Here is a 16,601-nt window from a genome sequence, read left to right on the forward strand (position 1 = left end):
GCAACAGCTGCCTCTGACACAGTGATGTCATAGTATTTGATGGGTAGTGAGTGACGCTACAGTAGTTGGGGTTTTATGTTCTCCTCAAATACAAACTAAACCCCCTGATTAATGCAACATAATCACAACGTCTCCCGGCCATTTCCCACCGCAGAAAGCTGCTATCAGCCAAGCTAAAGCTAATATAGTTAGCTTAAAGAAACAAGCAGAAAGCTGCTACCAGCCAGGCTAAAGCTTATATAGTTAGCTTAAAGAAAAAAGCAGAAAGCTGCTACCAGCCAGGCTAAAGCTAATACAACTAGCCCAAAGAAACAAGAGGCATGCAGGTCTGGTCAGTTTATCAAACTGACAAGCTGGCCTCGCTAGTCGACCACAACCTATTATGTATTGTGAGAAATTGTACTCAGGTATTGTTATCATGTTTAGACACTGTGAATGAACTTATGCATAAGTTAATGAAACAAAACTCATATCAGACATTGAATGAAGGAGAAAATGTACTGTTGCTTGGCATCCAGGAGGGGGCGACACCCTGTTGGCAAACATTACATTCTCAAGGGAACCGGATGCAGTAAGGCCAGAAAGCCACGTGTTCACTCACAATGGAGGCGAACAAAAGGGTCCTCCACAGGAAAGACCCCAAATACGCACGCACACAGTCAATTGCCGAAGAATGTAAACAGGAAGTCGCGCCCACCCAGCCAATAGAAATACAGTTTCTAAGACGATATGACCCGCCTTGTGATGCTTTTAACCAATAGAGCTCCTTAAGAGAAGTGATATAAATAGCAAGGTACGCCACTGTTACGGGGCCTTTTTGTGAAACCTCTGAGCTAGTCATGTTCCATTGAGACCCGTGCACGTATTGATTGTCCGGAATGCATTGCTCTGTTTTTATTAATAAATCGTTTTGGTATACATAATCAAAGCTAGAGTGATTCCTTAGCTACTTGAGTCCCGACGTTTGGACCCTCCAAGTGGAATTCGCAACAGTATTCATTTATAAGCGGGGTTAGTTTGCTAACGCTAGCTTGCTAATCCACCAACACTAGTGGTGAGCGGGTCTGAAGCTATCCATGTCCGTCTGCAGCTGCAGGACCTGGAGCTCACCGCCAGTGTTTCAGTTTGACTGTTAAAAAGTGTTGAGATAATTAAAAAGTATTTGTTTGGAAGCAGGCTGGCTGCTAGTTAGCTAATGCTAGCTTCGATGCTACATAAATAAGCCGGACAGAGTTGTCCCTCACAGAAAAAAACACAGGTAAAATTAAAAAACCACTGCATAAACTTTGCTACCGTGTGTTTATTTAATATAGGTACACCTACATGTAGGGTGACGAGATTGCAATATAAGCCTGTATATTAATATTAGGACTATCCATATGTCAAGGGTGTATATTTTCATTAGGCGGTGCAGTACAGCCCGATCCAGCAGGGGAGAGTTCTAGCCCGACCAGGCTCCTCTCTTTACATTGTAAGCCTCGCTGGGTGTCCAAACTAAAATGATAAGAGGCAACTTGGTTGACTCCTTACTGATGTTTATAGCTGTACTCACAATGCCCTTTTTTTAAAAACACCAGCCAATCACAAGTCTTACATGTGAATAATCAATGTGTGAGTAATAAGGGAGCTCAAATAAAAGATAGTTGCAAGGTCTACCAAATGTTTAACTTTACTACCCGTAAGCTGTTGGAACCTTGGTTGCCACAGGGTCCCAAATCTCCCCTCAAAATGTCAATCACAGACACTGAAGCGTGCTGGGCCCATAACCCAGAGGTTGAGGGATTGAAACCATCCTCTTCTAATTCCTGTGCTTTGTATCAGTATCAAGTCTATTTCCAGTCTGTTGATGTTTAACAAAGCATCTGATGTTGCAAGTGTCTGAAGTGAAATGTCTCCACCTGCTGAAGAGTAAACTTAATGGCATGTTGAGATTATTTCATCCATAAAAAAAGAAACTACAGTGCTCATACCTTTTATTCCCGCTGTAACACCCATAAAAACTGGAGTGTAATACAGTAAATATACTACACTACAGGTAATAAATACTGTAAATAGAAACTGTAAAACATGTACGTTTAAAGTGCTTGTTGTGCTGTCTACCAGTCAGATTATCACAGGAGGTAATATCTTCTGCAGCTCTTTTAAAGACTCTACCATAATACCTGCTGGAGATGCCAGGTCCTCATACATGTAAAGCATGAGCTCTACCACTGAGCTACATCCCCTGAAGATTTTGAAATTCTTTTGACTTTTTTCTGAGATAGACTTAGACTTATCTTTATTAATCCTTTTGGGATGACTCCCGCAAGGAAATTGAAATATGCGGTGGCTTGAAATCAAACCTGGGCAAAATGCTTGCAATGCTATGGTATAAATCATAGTCGAAAAGTAACACACCTGTTGCCTTTCTGCTGGACAATACAACGTTCACTGCAAATCTTGTAACACAGATTGATAAGAAATACATTGGTGGAGACTGGTTGCTTCCAGTACCTATGAAATAAGACAATATTGTTTATGAAGGCACATCTGCGATTTGGTATACTCTGATGTGTCATTGGTTTGGTACCACTCTTAAAAGACAGCGCTCGTTGTCGGCAGGATTCGAACCTGCGCGGGGAGACCCCAATGGATTTCTAGTCCATCGCCTTAACCACTCGGCCACAACAACATGATGAGCCCTGCTAGGACTGTTTGCAGAAATGTTCATGTAGCACCTCAACACACCATATAATGCCTAAGCTGCACTTGCAAAATAGCAGGGTGTTCATATACTTATTTTCGTCACTGTAAGATTCCTATACATTGTGTATGGTAGCCTTTACAATGTTATTTATTTATTTATTACCACACACACAGCCTTAGCAGAGCTAACCCCCCCCCCCCCATCTTTATCCTGATGCTTGATTGTAATAAAGCATCAACAGAGAGAAGTTGTCTCCGTTGGTGTTTTAACAGACACACCTGGGCCAAATTGAAAACCAGATTCAGCTTTAAATCTTTTTAAATCCTAATCTAGTCCTCATTAAGTTTCAAATAATTTCACAGGAGTTAGTTATTATTTTGATCATCAATACCAAATTGAATCTAATTGGATGGGAACATACACAGACTTCTCACAAAATCCCACTTGAATTCATGTCTTGCTACTCGGTCAGAATCTTATTAACCTGGAGTCCCAGTCTCTGTCACAAGAAATAAGCTATATGTTTATATATGTTTTAGACCTATTGGCAGACAGACATTTAAAATGTAGGCAATGGCAAATAAAGAATAAAGAATAAAGAGCCTTTTGCTGTCTGCGCTCAGCTTCAAACAACAATGTTAAAACAACAGACAAAGCCAGAAATCTTGGTGTAGTCATGGACTCAGACCTGAACTTTAACAGCCACATTAAGACAATAACAAAGTCAGCCTACTATCACCTTAAGAATATATCAAGGGTTAAAGGACTTATGTGTCAACAGGATTTGGAAAAACTTGTCCATGCCTTTATCTTCAGTAGACTTGACTACTGTAACGGGGTCTTTACAGGTCTCCCTAAAAAATCAATCAGACAGCTACAGCTGATTCAGAACGCTGCTGCTCAGGTCCTCACTAAGACCAAGAGACTGGATCACATCACTCCAGTTCTGAAGTCTTTACACTGGCTTCCTGTGTCTCAAAGAATTGATTTCAAAGTACTCTTGCTAGTTTATAAATCACTTAACGGTTTAGGACCAAAATATATTTCTGATCTGCTACTACACTATGACCCCCCCAGACCTCTCAGGTCATCTGGGACAGGTCTACTTTCTGTCCCCAGAGTCAGAACTAAACAGGGTAAAGCAGCTTTCAGTTTCTATGCTCCTCATATCTGGAATAAACTCCCAGAAACCTGTAGATCCGCTGCTACTCTCAGTTCTTTTAAATCAAGGCTGAAGACCTTCCTTTTTGATGCTGCCTTTCTTTAAATGACTGCTCATTTCTTTAAATTTCTTATGCTGCACTGTAACTTTTATTCTTGTGTTTTATGTGTCTATTTTTTTTAACTGTCTATTCATGAGTTTTACCGGTTTTTAATGCTTATGATTTTTAACTGTTTTTACTAGTGTTTTATCTGTTTAACTGATTTTGTGTAAAGCACTTTGAATTGCCCTGTTGCTCAAATGTGCTCTACAAATAAAGCTGCCTTGCCTTGCCTTGCCTTTTCTCAATGTCCACTGAAGTTTCTCAGCGTGCTCTCTAGTAACATCAGCAAGGCTACTTTTACTTTCATACTTTAAGTAAATTTCCAAGCCTGTACTTTGTTACTTGTATTTGAGTAAAGAAGTTAAATCAGTACTTCTACTTTTACCAGAGTATTTGTTAACACAATTAAGTCTACTTCTACTTGAGTACGGGAAGTCAGTACTTTCAACACGTAACTTCATCCGTCTTTGCTGTTGCATTGCGTTAACAAATAACTACGTTTGTGTAAAGTAATCGACAGGCTTTATGCCCAGGTTGAGTAGGGAGGGAAATGTAATGCATACCCCTACGTTTTTTCTTCTTCTAATATTTATCATGAAACGAGGAAGCGGTATAGAGCCCTAGTAAACAAAAAGTGAGAAAAACAGCAGTGAGAGAAACAAATCAAGGGACTGGAGAGCAGGAAGAGGGAGAGCCAGAGGAGTTCTGGGAGTTTGGAGAGAGGGCGTGTGATGAAAGTGAGGGCTCTGACACAGAGAGGGATATTCCAGAGGGTGAGGAAGATGAAGAAGAGGGTGAGGAGAATGAAGAAGAGAGTGAGGAGAAGAAAACATAAATGGGACAGAGAGAGGAACAGCCAGAGGGACAGCAAGTGGATCCATGTGGATCAAGTACTGCACCGTCAGGTTTGTGATGAAGAAGGTTCTTACTATTTTCAAAGCAGTGCAATTACAATTTCATTGTAGGTCTGCTGTGTGTCCTTAAAATGGGGCTTTCTGCTGTAAAATTCTTTTTTTGTTTGAATATGGCTCTGTTTCTTTTTTTTCTTGGCCTACATTTTGAAATGCATGCAGGTACACATGCATACAGTGGTACTATAACAGATTGCCACCCTGGTGACTTTCTTCCATGTCTCCATGAACGCCCATATATTTGGGCTGACAGTTGAGAAACCTTCCCTTGTTAACTATGACATGGATGACTGAGAACCTACTGTATCGTGACATGTTTAATTTACTATATTATAATTTTTGAGACAGGTCCTACAAAGTATTTGTTGGATCAGTCAGGATGGCCGAGCGGTCCAAGGCGCTGCGTTCAGGTCGCAGTCTCCACTGGAGGCGTGGGTTCAAATCCCACTTCTGACATCTACTGTTTTTCTGAGACATGATATTGGGAATAAAGCAGTTCTATGTATTTAAGAGGACATGAATGTGCGCAAGAAACTCAATGGCCACTACAGGGTTTTGTGGGCATCTTTATTGTCAACAGATGTAAAGTTACCATGTGTTTGTACACAGTAGACATATCTACTGCTGTCTTCACTGTCTGTGGCAAGTCCTTTAAAACCTGTTCTTGACTTGCTTTTTCCCACATCCTCTGAACGCTTAGCTAACTAAATGACTTAAGTTGGCCAATAATTGTTGTGATTGTTGTGTGCCTTTAATACCACACATGTGGATATTATGAAAGAAACTGCCTAGCAAACCCTTGCAACACTTTTAAAGGTTCAATGGTGTAATGGGTAGCACTCTGCACTGTGAATCCAGCGGTCTAAGTTCAAGTCTCAGTGGAACCTGTTTCTAAGTCACAGTATAGGTGAAAAAGATCAACCTTTCAACTTTTCACATCTAGTTTAAAGTAAGCTAACAGGGTTATTCTCCTTGGTCATTTAGACTGTAAACAGTACGTTGGTGGGGTCATGTTGAGGAGTCACCTGGTTGTTAATGTAATTGGAAGGAGCTCCAAATTTGACAGTATTGACTGGAAGTGATAGGCTTTGAGAAACATGGGGGATACACACTTTGCATTCAGTCTCGTAATCACCATAAAAATTAGGTATCACTGAAATTTGAACTTGTGTTGCTGCAGTCAGAGTATACAGTGTTCATCCTGAATGGGCCAGTATAGTGCATCAGAATTGCTTGTTGATGGTCTATTAGCTTTGGAACCCCCTTTCCCCACAGCTTTCAATTGTCAGATATGGGTGGGTGAGTGGGCACTGTGTCCAACCCTTTCTGTGTAAAAACAACAACTAAAGAAGTCTCTTGTATAAGGGACAAAAAATCTGCAGAGAACATTTTACCAAGTCCAGTTGCCCTTGGCCTAGTTGTGAACTTTTGGGGTAATAGCATAGATCAAGAACCAAAAGGGACACATCTGGACTCAATGTGGGCATTGTACGGCAATATTTGACACATTTAGACCATAAAGACAGTTATCAGTTTATTTCCCATCTGGAAGGTATATCTGTGGACTCAGTTGGACATTTTGAAGATAATTGCACAATGTTGACCCAATTGTCAGTCTATTTCCCATCTGGCAGGGACATTTCTGGATTCAGGTGGACATTGTTGACAGAAACATTGGTAGATCTTGATTCCCACCATAGGATTTGGCCTGTATTGCACATTGTCTTCACATCCCGTGCAATGTATTGCCATTGTCAAACACATTGCCACCCTGGTGACTTTCTTCCATGTCTCCATGAACGCCCAAATATTGGGCTGACAGTTGAGAAACCTTCCCTTGTTAACTATGACATGGATGACTGAGAAACTATATCTATAAACTATAAACTATATCATAACTATATACTAAATACTGGAAATTTGTTGAATCAGTCAGGATGGCCGAGCGGTCTAAGGCGCTGCGTTCAGGTCGCAGTCTCCTCTGGAGGCGTGGGTTCAAATCCCACTTCTGACAACAATTGTTTTCATTTGGAACTAATGTCCGAGAGTTGATATTGGGAATAAAGAACTTAGCAGTTCTTTGTATTTAAGAGGACATGAATGTGCACGAGAAACGCGATTGCAAGTACAGCGTTTTGAGAGCATCTTTAAACCGATGGATATGATTAAAACCTGTATACAGCCCAACCACTTGCCAATCACATCACTGGAAAGACAGCATGACTTGAGGGTAGTGGATGTCGATTTGTCAAAATAAACTGCCAGAACATGATTTTCCTCAAGAACATTACTTTTCACGGTGCTGTCTGGCTGCATCACCCTTTTAGAGTGTCTACCATTGTGTCAACAGCAAAGGAGATTAGCAGAGGATGGTTTCGATCAATCGACCTCTGGGTTATGGGTCCAGCACGCTTCCGCTGCGCCACTCTGCTGAAAATCACCCAAGATGGTACTTGAACCCATGATCCCTGGATTAGGAGACCAGTGCCTTATCCATTAGGCCACTGCAGCTTTACAATAAGCAAATACACCAGTTCAGGAGAAATACATGTACAGTTCTGGAGATGTGATGAAACAGTAACCTTGACCTTTGACTTCCAAAATCGAAATAAGTTCATCCGCGACTCCTAGTGGTTATGTATACCAAAAAAAAAGTGATTCCCTCTAGAGGTTCAGAGATTTTGCATTCACAAGAATCGGATGGACAGACATGAAGACGCAGTCACCTTGACATTGAACCTTTGACCCCCAAAATCTCATCATTGATTTACAAGTTATTGTGAATGTTTTTGCAAAATTTGAAGAAATTCCCTCCAGGGGGGTCCTGTGTCATCACATTCACAAGAATAGGAAGTGCTTTAATACATGTGGTTGCCCTTCGATAGCTCAGTTGGTAGAGCGGAGGACTGTAGTGGCATAAAGTGGAAATCCTTAGGTCGCTGGTTCAAATCCGGCTCGAAGGAACCCTCTTTTCAAGAGTTTCACTTCACAGATAAATAAAGTATTTCTGATTCTGATGTAGAGATGGACAGACGACCCACAAGCATAATAACTTCTTGCCGAGACATAACAAGAAAAAAAAAAGAAGATGTTGGGTAGACAGAGTTAAACCCTGACAGAATAGAGAACTTAAGACATAAGTTGTGAAATAGTGCCAAGTGTGACCAGAAGAATTGGAAAAAAAAATACCTTCTCTTTTCTCCTGTTTTGTACACAACCCAAAGTTTTACAAAACAAAAGATAACTTTCACCGAATCCCTCAGTTAAATCACAGTCAATATTTGTCTCACAAACCGTCTCAATGTCCAATTTAAATAATTTATCCAACAGAATTGAAACTTTAACTTACCCCCGCTGTTTGAAATTGCTTCCTTGTCTTTGGATTTCAGAGTGGAATCAGGGGAGCTTTCTGACCCTCTCTCTCTCAAAGATGTTTGGCGAAGTTTAGAGGCAGGTGATCATCAGATCCCTGGATGCATGCCCTCATCAGTCACCGGTGGAGTCCCTTTCTGATTCCTCCTTGAAATCCTGTTTGTGACGCCAAACTGTAGAAGTTTCTTGTTACAGCAAGGGAGGAATTTGGCTGGAATTAAGACTCTGTATATAGAATAAAGACTGAAGGCTGCAAACTGAATCAAAGTTTAGTCTCCGGTGAAAGTTTAATTGTTTTCTGTAGAGAAAAATCAAGAAATGCTAAGGCATTCATTAGCTCCCTTCGATAGCTCAGTTGGTAGAGCGGAGGACTGTAGAGGCATAAAATTGAAATCCTTAGGTCGCTGGTTCAAATCCGGCTTGAAGGAGCATTTTTTTCCAGATTTTATGTTTGCGGATCAATAAAGAATTTCTGATTCGGATGAAGAGATGGACGGATGACCCAAAAGCATATTGCTTCTTGCCAAGACATAACAAGAATAAAAAAAGAGGTGGGGGAGATAGAGTTAAGCCCTGACAGAATAGAGAACTACAGACAAAAGATGTGAAATAGTGCAACCAGAGAGAGTAAGTGTGACCAGAAGAATTGGAAAAAAACTAGAACTATAAAAGACAAACCATTCTTCAAGAAATCTTTATTGTGTTGACATGGGCCCTCATTTATGAAATGTGCTAAAACAGGTGTAGGACGGGCGTACGTCGATTCCCACCCAAAGTTCGGCATTTATCAATTTGAACGTGAGCGTAGGCTGCAAAAATTCTCACGTCTGGTCTGACCTTGTGTACTTAAGTTTACGCAGACACCCTCATCACATTTAAGAGTAAACATAATACAATATAAAACTAGAGGAAGGCGGTGCAGTACAGCTCAATCCAGCAGGGGAGAGTTGTAGCCCAACCAGGCTCCTCTCTTTACTCTGTCTTTCTTAATTACACTGTGATAGTTTTAGACTGCCGGGGGACTCCTTTGACACACTGAGCTCCTCTCTCCTTTATCTTTCCATTTGTGTGCATCCATGTCCCAGAATTGCTTCAGTCTGTGTTACCACGTTTGCAGTGAACGTTGTATTGTCCAGCAGAAAGGCAACAGATGTGTTACTTTTCGACTGTGATTTATACCGTAGCATTGCAATCATTTTTCCTAGGTTTGATTTCCAGCCACCACAGTTGCATTTACAGGTTTTGAAGCCATATACAACATTAACATTACATGTTTTACCCAGGTTTCTTCTTTTATTCCGTGATATTTCAATTTCCTTGCGGGAGTCATCCCAAAAGGATTAATAAAGATAAGTCTAAGTCTATCTCAGAAAAAAGTCAAAAAATCTGAAAATCTTCAGGAGATTTAGCTCAGTGGTAGAACTCATGCTTTACATGTATGAGGACATGACATCTCCAGCAGGTATTATGGTAGAGTCTTTAAAAGAGCTGCAACAGATATTACCTCCTATGGTAATCTGACTAGTAGCATTATAGAACGTAGTGGTACTAGATAGCAATTAGCAGAGGATGGTTTCGATCCATCGTCCTCTGGGTTATGGGCCCAGCACGCTTCCGCTGCACCAAAGCTGGGGAACAATAGTCTGTAAGGGGGGGGAAGAAGAGGAAAAAGGGGGAAGAGGGAGGGAAGAAGGAAAAAGAGGAAAAGGAAGAGGAAAAAGGAGGAAAAAAGAAGAAATGAGAGAAAAGATGAGAAAGATGCTAAATTACACACATAGTGTAAGAGTTTTATAGTTTCTATTAAGTCAGATTTTAATTTAATTGCTGAAATTGGAATGTTTCTGGGAAATAAGGGAAGTTTAACGTAGATTCAAAGGTCACAGGTTTGATCCCCACCTAGCACCAGATCTTAGGTTCGATCCCCACCTAGCACCAAATCTTAGGTTGGATCCCCACCTAGTGCCAAAAGATCCAATTACACTGTCCACAACTTTATTGTTCTACTAAACAAAGTTTTGGAGGAATAAGATATTAGTAAGGTTGGGAAACAATTGAAACAAATAATTTATAACGTTTAGATTGACTTTTGAACAATATATCTGTTTTTAGTACTGCATACATTTAGTAATCGTGCTATATTTGGTCAATATTAAAAGTTAGTCTTTATAATAAGTATTGTTTAGTAATAAATAATTTTCTTTTTCTTTAAACAATGTATGACAGGTAAAACCAAGCATTTTTCGTTCTCTTTTCTCTAAAAGCAAGTATGTCTTACAGTAATCATTTGCAGGGAAGTAGGGTGTATAAAGGCAAGTCATATGCTCAGCAGTGTGTACACTATAATTTGGAATAATATTGAAATGAAGCCAAGTAATATAATACATGCCAACTTTATTACATTATTGATCTCAACAAAACAATATGTCTTTAGGTAACGAATAATATTGTTTAGCACAAGAAATTACTGACTATACAAAGGTTTTTACACCAGGGAGGAAAATAAGAGAATCAACAAACTAATTCTGTACAAAGATTAAAACACACATAACATATAAATCACAATACATCATAGTATTGTATGCATAGTAAAATCTAACTATTTACATTTTCTATTTACATTATTCATTTACATATTTGATTTTTTAATCTGATCTAACCACAACTCTTTTGACAGTGTTTCTGTATTTGGCCAGTAGATAGTGCCTTGATATTGGCTGTGCCCAGTTTCTGCGGTTCTGAATTGTCCACACTTCCTGCAAGTGTCGCACTCCACCTTCCTCTTATTAAACCTTGCCTTAGAGGCAGGGCGACCACTGACAGGTGGAGATGCGGATGGAGCAAGAGGGGCAACCGGTATATGGGGGGCACGGTATGCTAGTGTTGGAACAGCAAACAAAATTCCTGGGGCTTGAGGAGAGACAGAGGTTGCTCGATGAAAAAAAAACAAAGGACCAGAAGCAGGAGGCTGTGAAAAAATACAAGGAGATGCAATGGTTTGGTGGCTAGAGACTGTGCAGCCCGGTCCTGGTTCCACCTGCTCAGGCCTTCTAGCAGAAACAGCTGAAAGCTTAGGCTGTTGGCCTTTGTTCCTGAAATTAAAGTTGTACTGTGTTAACATTTTGCCTTCCCTCATTATTGAGAAGAACATTAAACACTATATTGTAATATAATGTAATATAAATGATTTTACATTAAATAGAAATTTTATTGTTAAATAGGGATAATTTGGGTTGCACTGGACCAGCAGAGGGTCCAGCAGCAGTTGGAGCAGCAGGGTCAGCAGCAGTTGACGGAGCTGGGCCAGCTGCAGCAGCAGGTGTGGCTGTCTGCACATTAGTTTTCTAATACAAATATCAAAGAAATCAACAGCCACAGATAAAAGTCAATTTTAACAACATACATTATGGTTGCATCTTTAGTATATTTCTATAAGTATCCCAATTAACTTTACCTTCTTAGTGTAAAATCTACATGTGCAGACCTGTGCTCCACCAACAAGAGACATCTGCCCCCACTGCTGGAGTGGACACTTCTCTATCTGTAATTAACCGAACTGTACTAAAATGGCCTCCACAGTCACCAGATCTCAACCCAATAGAGCATCTTTGGGATGTGGTGGAACGGGAACTTCGTGCCCTGGATGTGCATCCCACAAATCTCCATCAACTGCAAGATGCTATCCTATCAATATGGGCCAACATTTCTATGAAGAATCAGGTCAAACACAGTATTAGTATGGTGTTCCTAATAATCCTATAGGTGTTTGTATGTGAGTGTCGAGTATTGTTATTGTTGGATTCAGGTCCAAATTTTGACATTTTAGTGCAATGCAAAGGTGCATAACAGATTGCTTTCTACTTACGTGGAGCGATGCAAAGCAGGGGGGGCCAACTAGTCAAGGAACAGCAAGAGACTTGGTATTAAGACTACAAACTGACTATGTGACAGATGTGTAATCTGTCATGTCCTGCCTTCTGAGATCTAGCCAGGAGCCATTCCTCGCCTAAAACAATATGAGTCATTCCAGTAAGTGAACAGGAAACTCACATCTACAAAGATAAACTTGGAAGATATGACTCCCTGATGGTCTAGTGGCTAGGATTTGGTGCTCTCACCGCTGCGGTCTGGGTTCAATTCCTGGTCAGGGCTTGACAGATGCAGGTGTAACATTTGAAAGACTAAGTTCCTGGACTTGTTTTTGGTTGATTTGTATTTGTCAAATTCTTCCTCATTAATTTAACGCTAGAACCCCAACATTTTAAAGACTACCATTTCTTTTAAATCAGACCCCCGACAGCGGATGTCTCCTTTTGTCATCATTGATGGGTCATAAACACTTTATCTGCCTCTATGTCAATAACAATTCTTTTCATTTTTCAAACAGTAACTTGTAATGGTAAATTACATTTAACCAATGATTTTCATATTAATTATTCATGATAAGATCTCCAATGACTCTCAGATTATATGACTTCTGTATCTTCCTCAGTGTCTTCTCCTTGTAGGAGACAACTGAATTTGCTATGACTTTGCATTTGTCCTCCAAGGACAAATGGCCTAAAGTCCGACAGAACCAGTTTTGTGTTATCATAGCAGGTCCCAGGTCAAGACCATGGCCTATCCAAGAGACAAGATGTTCTTTTTCAGCTAAGATAGAACGACCGGTCAAGACACTTGACACAAGGAGGGCAGATTCAGAAATACTTAATGGAACTAACTGTCTGCCTGAGGTCCACTGATTGTTATGTTTGAGATTAAACTTTTTCCAAACAAGGGTTTTTCTCCTCTGGGGGCACTGGATATAATGAAGTGTATCAATGATTGTATTCACACAGAACTGTTGTCACTCTGTAACTTTGTGCATTGTGAAGGCTGTTTTGTCATTTTGATTTTTCTCTGCAGAAAACAATTAAACTTTCACCGGAGACTAAACTTTGATTCAGTTTGCAGCCTTCAGTCTTTATTCTATATACAGAGTCTTAATTCCAGCCAAATTCCTCCCTTGCTGTAACAAGAAACTTCTACAGTTTGGCGTCAAAACAGGATTTCAAGGAGGAATCAGAAGGGACTCCACCGGTGACTGATGAGGGCGTGCATCCAGGGATCTGATGATCACCTGCCTCTAAACCTCGCCAAACATCTTTGAGAGACAGAGGGTCAGAAACCACTGAGGGCTCGCTGAGTCCACTCTGAAATCCAAACGACAAGGAAGCAATTTCAAACAGCGGGGGTAAGTTAAAGTTTCAATTCTGTTGGATAAATGATTTAAATTGGACAAATATTGACTGTGATTTAACTGAGGGATCGGGATGTGGTGAAAGTTATTCTTTTGTTTTGTAAAACTTTGGTTGTTTACAAAACAGGAGAAAAGAGAATTTTTTTTTTCCAATTCTTCTGGTCACACTTGGCACTATTTCACAACTTTTGTCTGAATTCTCTATTCTGTCAGGCTTAACTCTGTCTCCCAACATCTTCTTTTTTTTTCTTGTTATGTCTCGGCAAGAAGTTATATGCTTGTGGGTCGTCTGTGTCATCTCTACATCAGAATCAGAAATACTTTATTTATCCGTGAAGGGAAACTCTTGAAAAGAGGGTTCCTTCAAGCCGTATTCTTCAATTTTGCAAAAACATTCACAAGAACTCGTAAATCAATGATGAGATTTTTGGGGTCAAGGTTCAATGTCAAGGTGACTGCGTCTTCATGTCTGTCCATCCGATTCTTGTGAATGCAAGATCTCCAGAACTGTACTTGTATTTCTCCTGAACTGGTGTATTTGGTTGTTGTTAAGCCCCAGTGGCCTAATGGGTAAGGCACTGGCCTCCTAAACCAGGGATTGCGGGTTCAAGTACCACACTTGGGTGATTTTCAGCAGAGTGGCTCAGCGGAAGCGTGCTGGGCCCTTAACCCACAGGTCGATGGATCGAAACCATCCTCTGCTAATCTCCTTTGCTGGTGACACAAGGGTAGACAATCAGAAAGGGTGATGCAACAAGAAATTATGACCCTAAACCTGATTTCCATGGTGAGATGAATCATGATATAACTGCCGTAATTGTTGACAGCACCGTGAAAAGTAATGTTCTTGAGGAAAATCATGTTCTGGCAGCTTATTTTGACAAATCGACATCCACTACCCTCAAGTCATGCTGTCTTTCAGTGATGTGATGGTAAGTGGTTGGGCTGTATACAGGTTTTAATCATATCCATCGGTTTAAAGACGCTCACAAAACGCTGTACTTGCAATCGCGTTTCTCGTGCAGAGTCATGTCCTCTTAAATACAAAGAACTGCTAAGTTCTTTATCCCAATATCAACTCTCAGAGATTAGTTCCAAATTAAAACAATTGTTGTCAGAAGTGGGATTTGAACCCACGCCTCCAGAGGAGACTGCGACCTGAACGCAGCGCTTGGACCGCTCGGCCATCCTGACTGATCCAATAAACTTTCAGTAAGACCTGTTTAAAAAATTATAATTTAGTAAATTAACATGTCATGATATAGTTCTCAGTCATCCATATCATAGTTAACAAGGGAAGGTTCTCAACTGTCAGCCCAAATATATGGGCGTTCATGGAGACATGGAAGAAAGTCACCAGGGTGGCAATGTGCTTGACAATGGCAATACATTGCACGGGATGTGAAAGCAATGTGCAATACAGGCCAAATCCTATGGTGGGAATCAAGATCCACCAATGTTTCTGTCTACAATGTCCACCTGAATCCAGAAATGTCCCAGCCAGATGGGAAATAGACTGACAATGGGTCAATATTGTGCAATTATCTTCAAAATGTCCAACTGTGTCCACAATTACACCTGCCAAATGGGAAATAAAACTAATAACTGTCTTCATGGTCTAAATGTGTCAAATATTGTCGTACAATGCCCACATTGAGTCCAGATGTGTTGGTTCCTGATCCATGCTATTACCCCAAAAGATCAGAACTATGCCAAGGGCACCTGGATTTGGTAAAAGGTTCTCCGCAGAGGTTTTGTCTTTAATCCAAGAGACTTCTTTAGTGGTTTTTTTACACAGAAAGGGTTGGGACACAGTGCCCACTCCTCCCCCATATCTGACAATTGAAAGCTGTGGGGAAAGGGGGGTTCCAAAGCTAATAGACCATTCAACAAGCAATTCTGATGCACTATCCTGGCCCATTCAGGATGAACATGTATACTCTGACTGCAGCAACAAAAGTTCAAATTTCAGTGATACCTAATTTTATGGTGATTACGAGACTGAATGCAAAGTGTGTATCCCCATGTTTCTCAAAGCCTATCACTTCCAGTCAATACTGTCAAATTGGAGCTCCTTCCAATTACATTAACAACCAGGGACTCCTCAACATGCCCACACAACGTACTGTTTACAGTCTAAAGGACCAAGGAGAATAACCCTGTTAGCTTACTTTAAACTAGATGTGAAAAGTTGAAAGGTTGATCTTTTTCACCTATACTGTGACTTAGAAACAGGTTCCACTGAGATTGAACTTAGACCGCTGGATTCACAGTGCGAGAGTGCTACCCATTACACCATTGAACCTTTAAAAGTGTTGCAAGGGTTTGCTAGGCAGTTTCTTTCATAAATCCACATGTGTGGTATTAAAGGCACACAACAATCACAACAATTATTGGCCAACTTGAGTCATTTAGTTAGCTAAGCGTTCAGAGGATGTGGGAAAAAGCAAGTCAAGAACAGGTTTAAAGGACTTGCCACAGACAGTGAAGACAGCAGTAGATATGTCTACTGTGTACAAACACATGGTAACTTTACATCTGTTGACAATAAAGATGCCCACAAAACCCTGTAGTGGCCATTGAGTTTCTTGCGCACATTCATGTCCTCTAAATACATAGAACTGCTTTATTCCCAATATCATGTCTCAGAAAAACAGTAGATGTCAGAAGTGGGATTTGAACCCACACCTCCAGTGGAGACTGCGACCTGAACGCAGCGCCTTGGACCGCTCGGCCATCCTGACTGATCCAACAAATACTTTGTAGGACCTGTCTCAAAAATTATAATATAGTAAATTAAACATGTCACGATACAGTAGGTTCTCAGTCATCCATGTCATAGTTAACAAGGGAAGGTTTCTCAACTGTCAGCCCAAATATATGAAGACATGGAGACATGGAAGAAAGTCACCAGGGTGGCAATCTGTTATAGTACCACTGTATGCATGTGTACCTGCATGCATTTCAAAATGTAGGCCAAGAAAAAAAGAAACAGAGCCATATTCAAACAAAAAAAAAGATTTGACAGCAGAAAGCCCATTTTAAGGACACACAGCAGACCTACAACGAAATTGTAATTGAACTGCTTTGAAAATAGTAAGAACCTTCTTCATCACAAACCTGATGGTGCA

General features: G+C 40.5%; 6 non-coding genes across 6 annotated transcripts; 4 read left to right on the forward strand and 2 right to left on the reverse strand.

Moving 5' to 3' along the window:
• Positions 1–2,589: 2,589 nt before the first annotated feature.
• Positions 2,590–2,671, reverse strand: trnas-aga (transfer RNA serine (anticodon AGA)). Its single transcript has one exon. It is a non-coding gene; the product is annotated as a tRNA-Ser (tRNA).
• Positions 2,672–5,235: 2,564 nt separating this feature from the next.
• Positions 5,236–5,318, forward strand: trnal-cag (transfer RNA leucine (anticodon CAG)). The gene has a single exon. It is a non-coding gene; the product is annotated as a tRNA-Leu (tRNA).
• Positions 5,319–6,793: 1,475 nt separating this feature from the next.
• Positions 6,794–6,876, forward strand: trnal-cag (transfer RNA leucine (anticodon CAG)). Its single transcript has one exon. It is a non-coding gene; the product is annotated as a tRNA-Leu (tRNA).
• Positions 6,877–7,737: 861 nt separating this feature from the next.
• On the forward strand, positions 7,738–7,825 carry trnay-gua (transfer RNA tyrosine (anticodon GUA)). Its single transcript is given in 2 exon segments — positions 7,738–7,774; positions 7,790–7,825. It is a non-coding gene; the product is annotated as a tRNA-Tyr (tRNA).
• A 749-nt stretch (positions 7,826–8,574) lies between these two features.
• trnay-gua (transfer RNA tyrosine (anticodon GUA)) lies at positions 8,575–8,662 on the forward strand. Its single transcript is given in 2 exon segments — positions 8,575–8,611; positions 8,627–8,662. It is a non-coding gene; the product is annotated as a tRNA-Tyr (tRNA).
• Positions 8,663–16,131: 7,469 nt separating this feature from the next.
• Positions 16,132–16,214, reverse strand: trnal-cag (transfer RNA leucine (anticodon CAG)). Its single transcript has one exon. It is a non-coding gene; the product is annotated as a tRNA-Leu (tRNA).
• Between the last annotated feature and the right edge of the window lie 387 nt (positions 16,215–16,601).

The sequence above is a fragment of the Etheostoma spectabile genome, unplaced genomic scaffold (assembly GCF_008692095.1).
Source record: "Etheostoma spectabile isolate EspeVRDwgs_2016 unplaced genomic scaffold, UIUC_Espe_1.0 scaffold00003766, whole genome shotgun sequence".
NCBI classification, from domain to species: domain Eukaryota; kingdom Metazoa; phylum Chordata; class Actinopteri; order Perciformes; family Percidae; genus Etheostoma; species Etheostoma spectabile.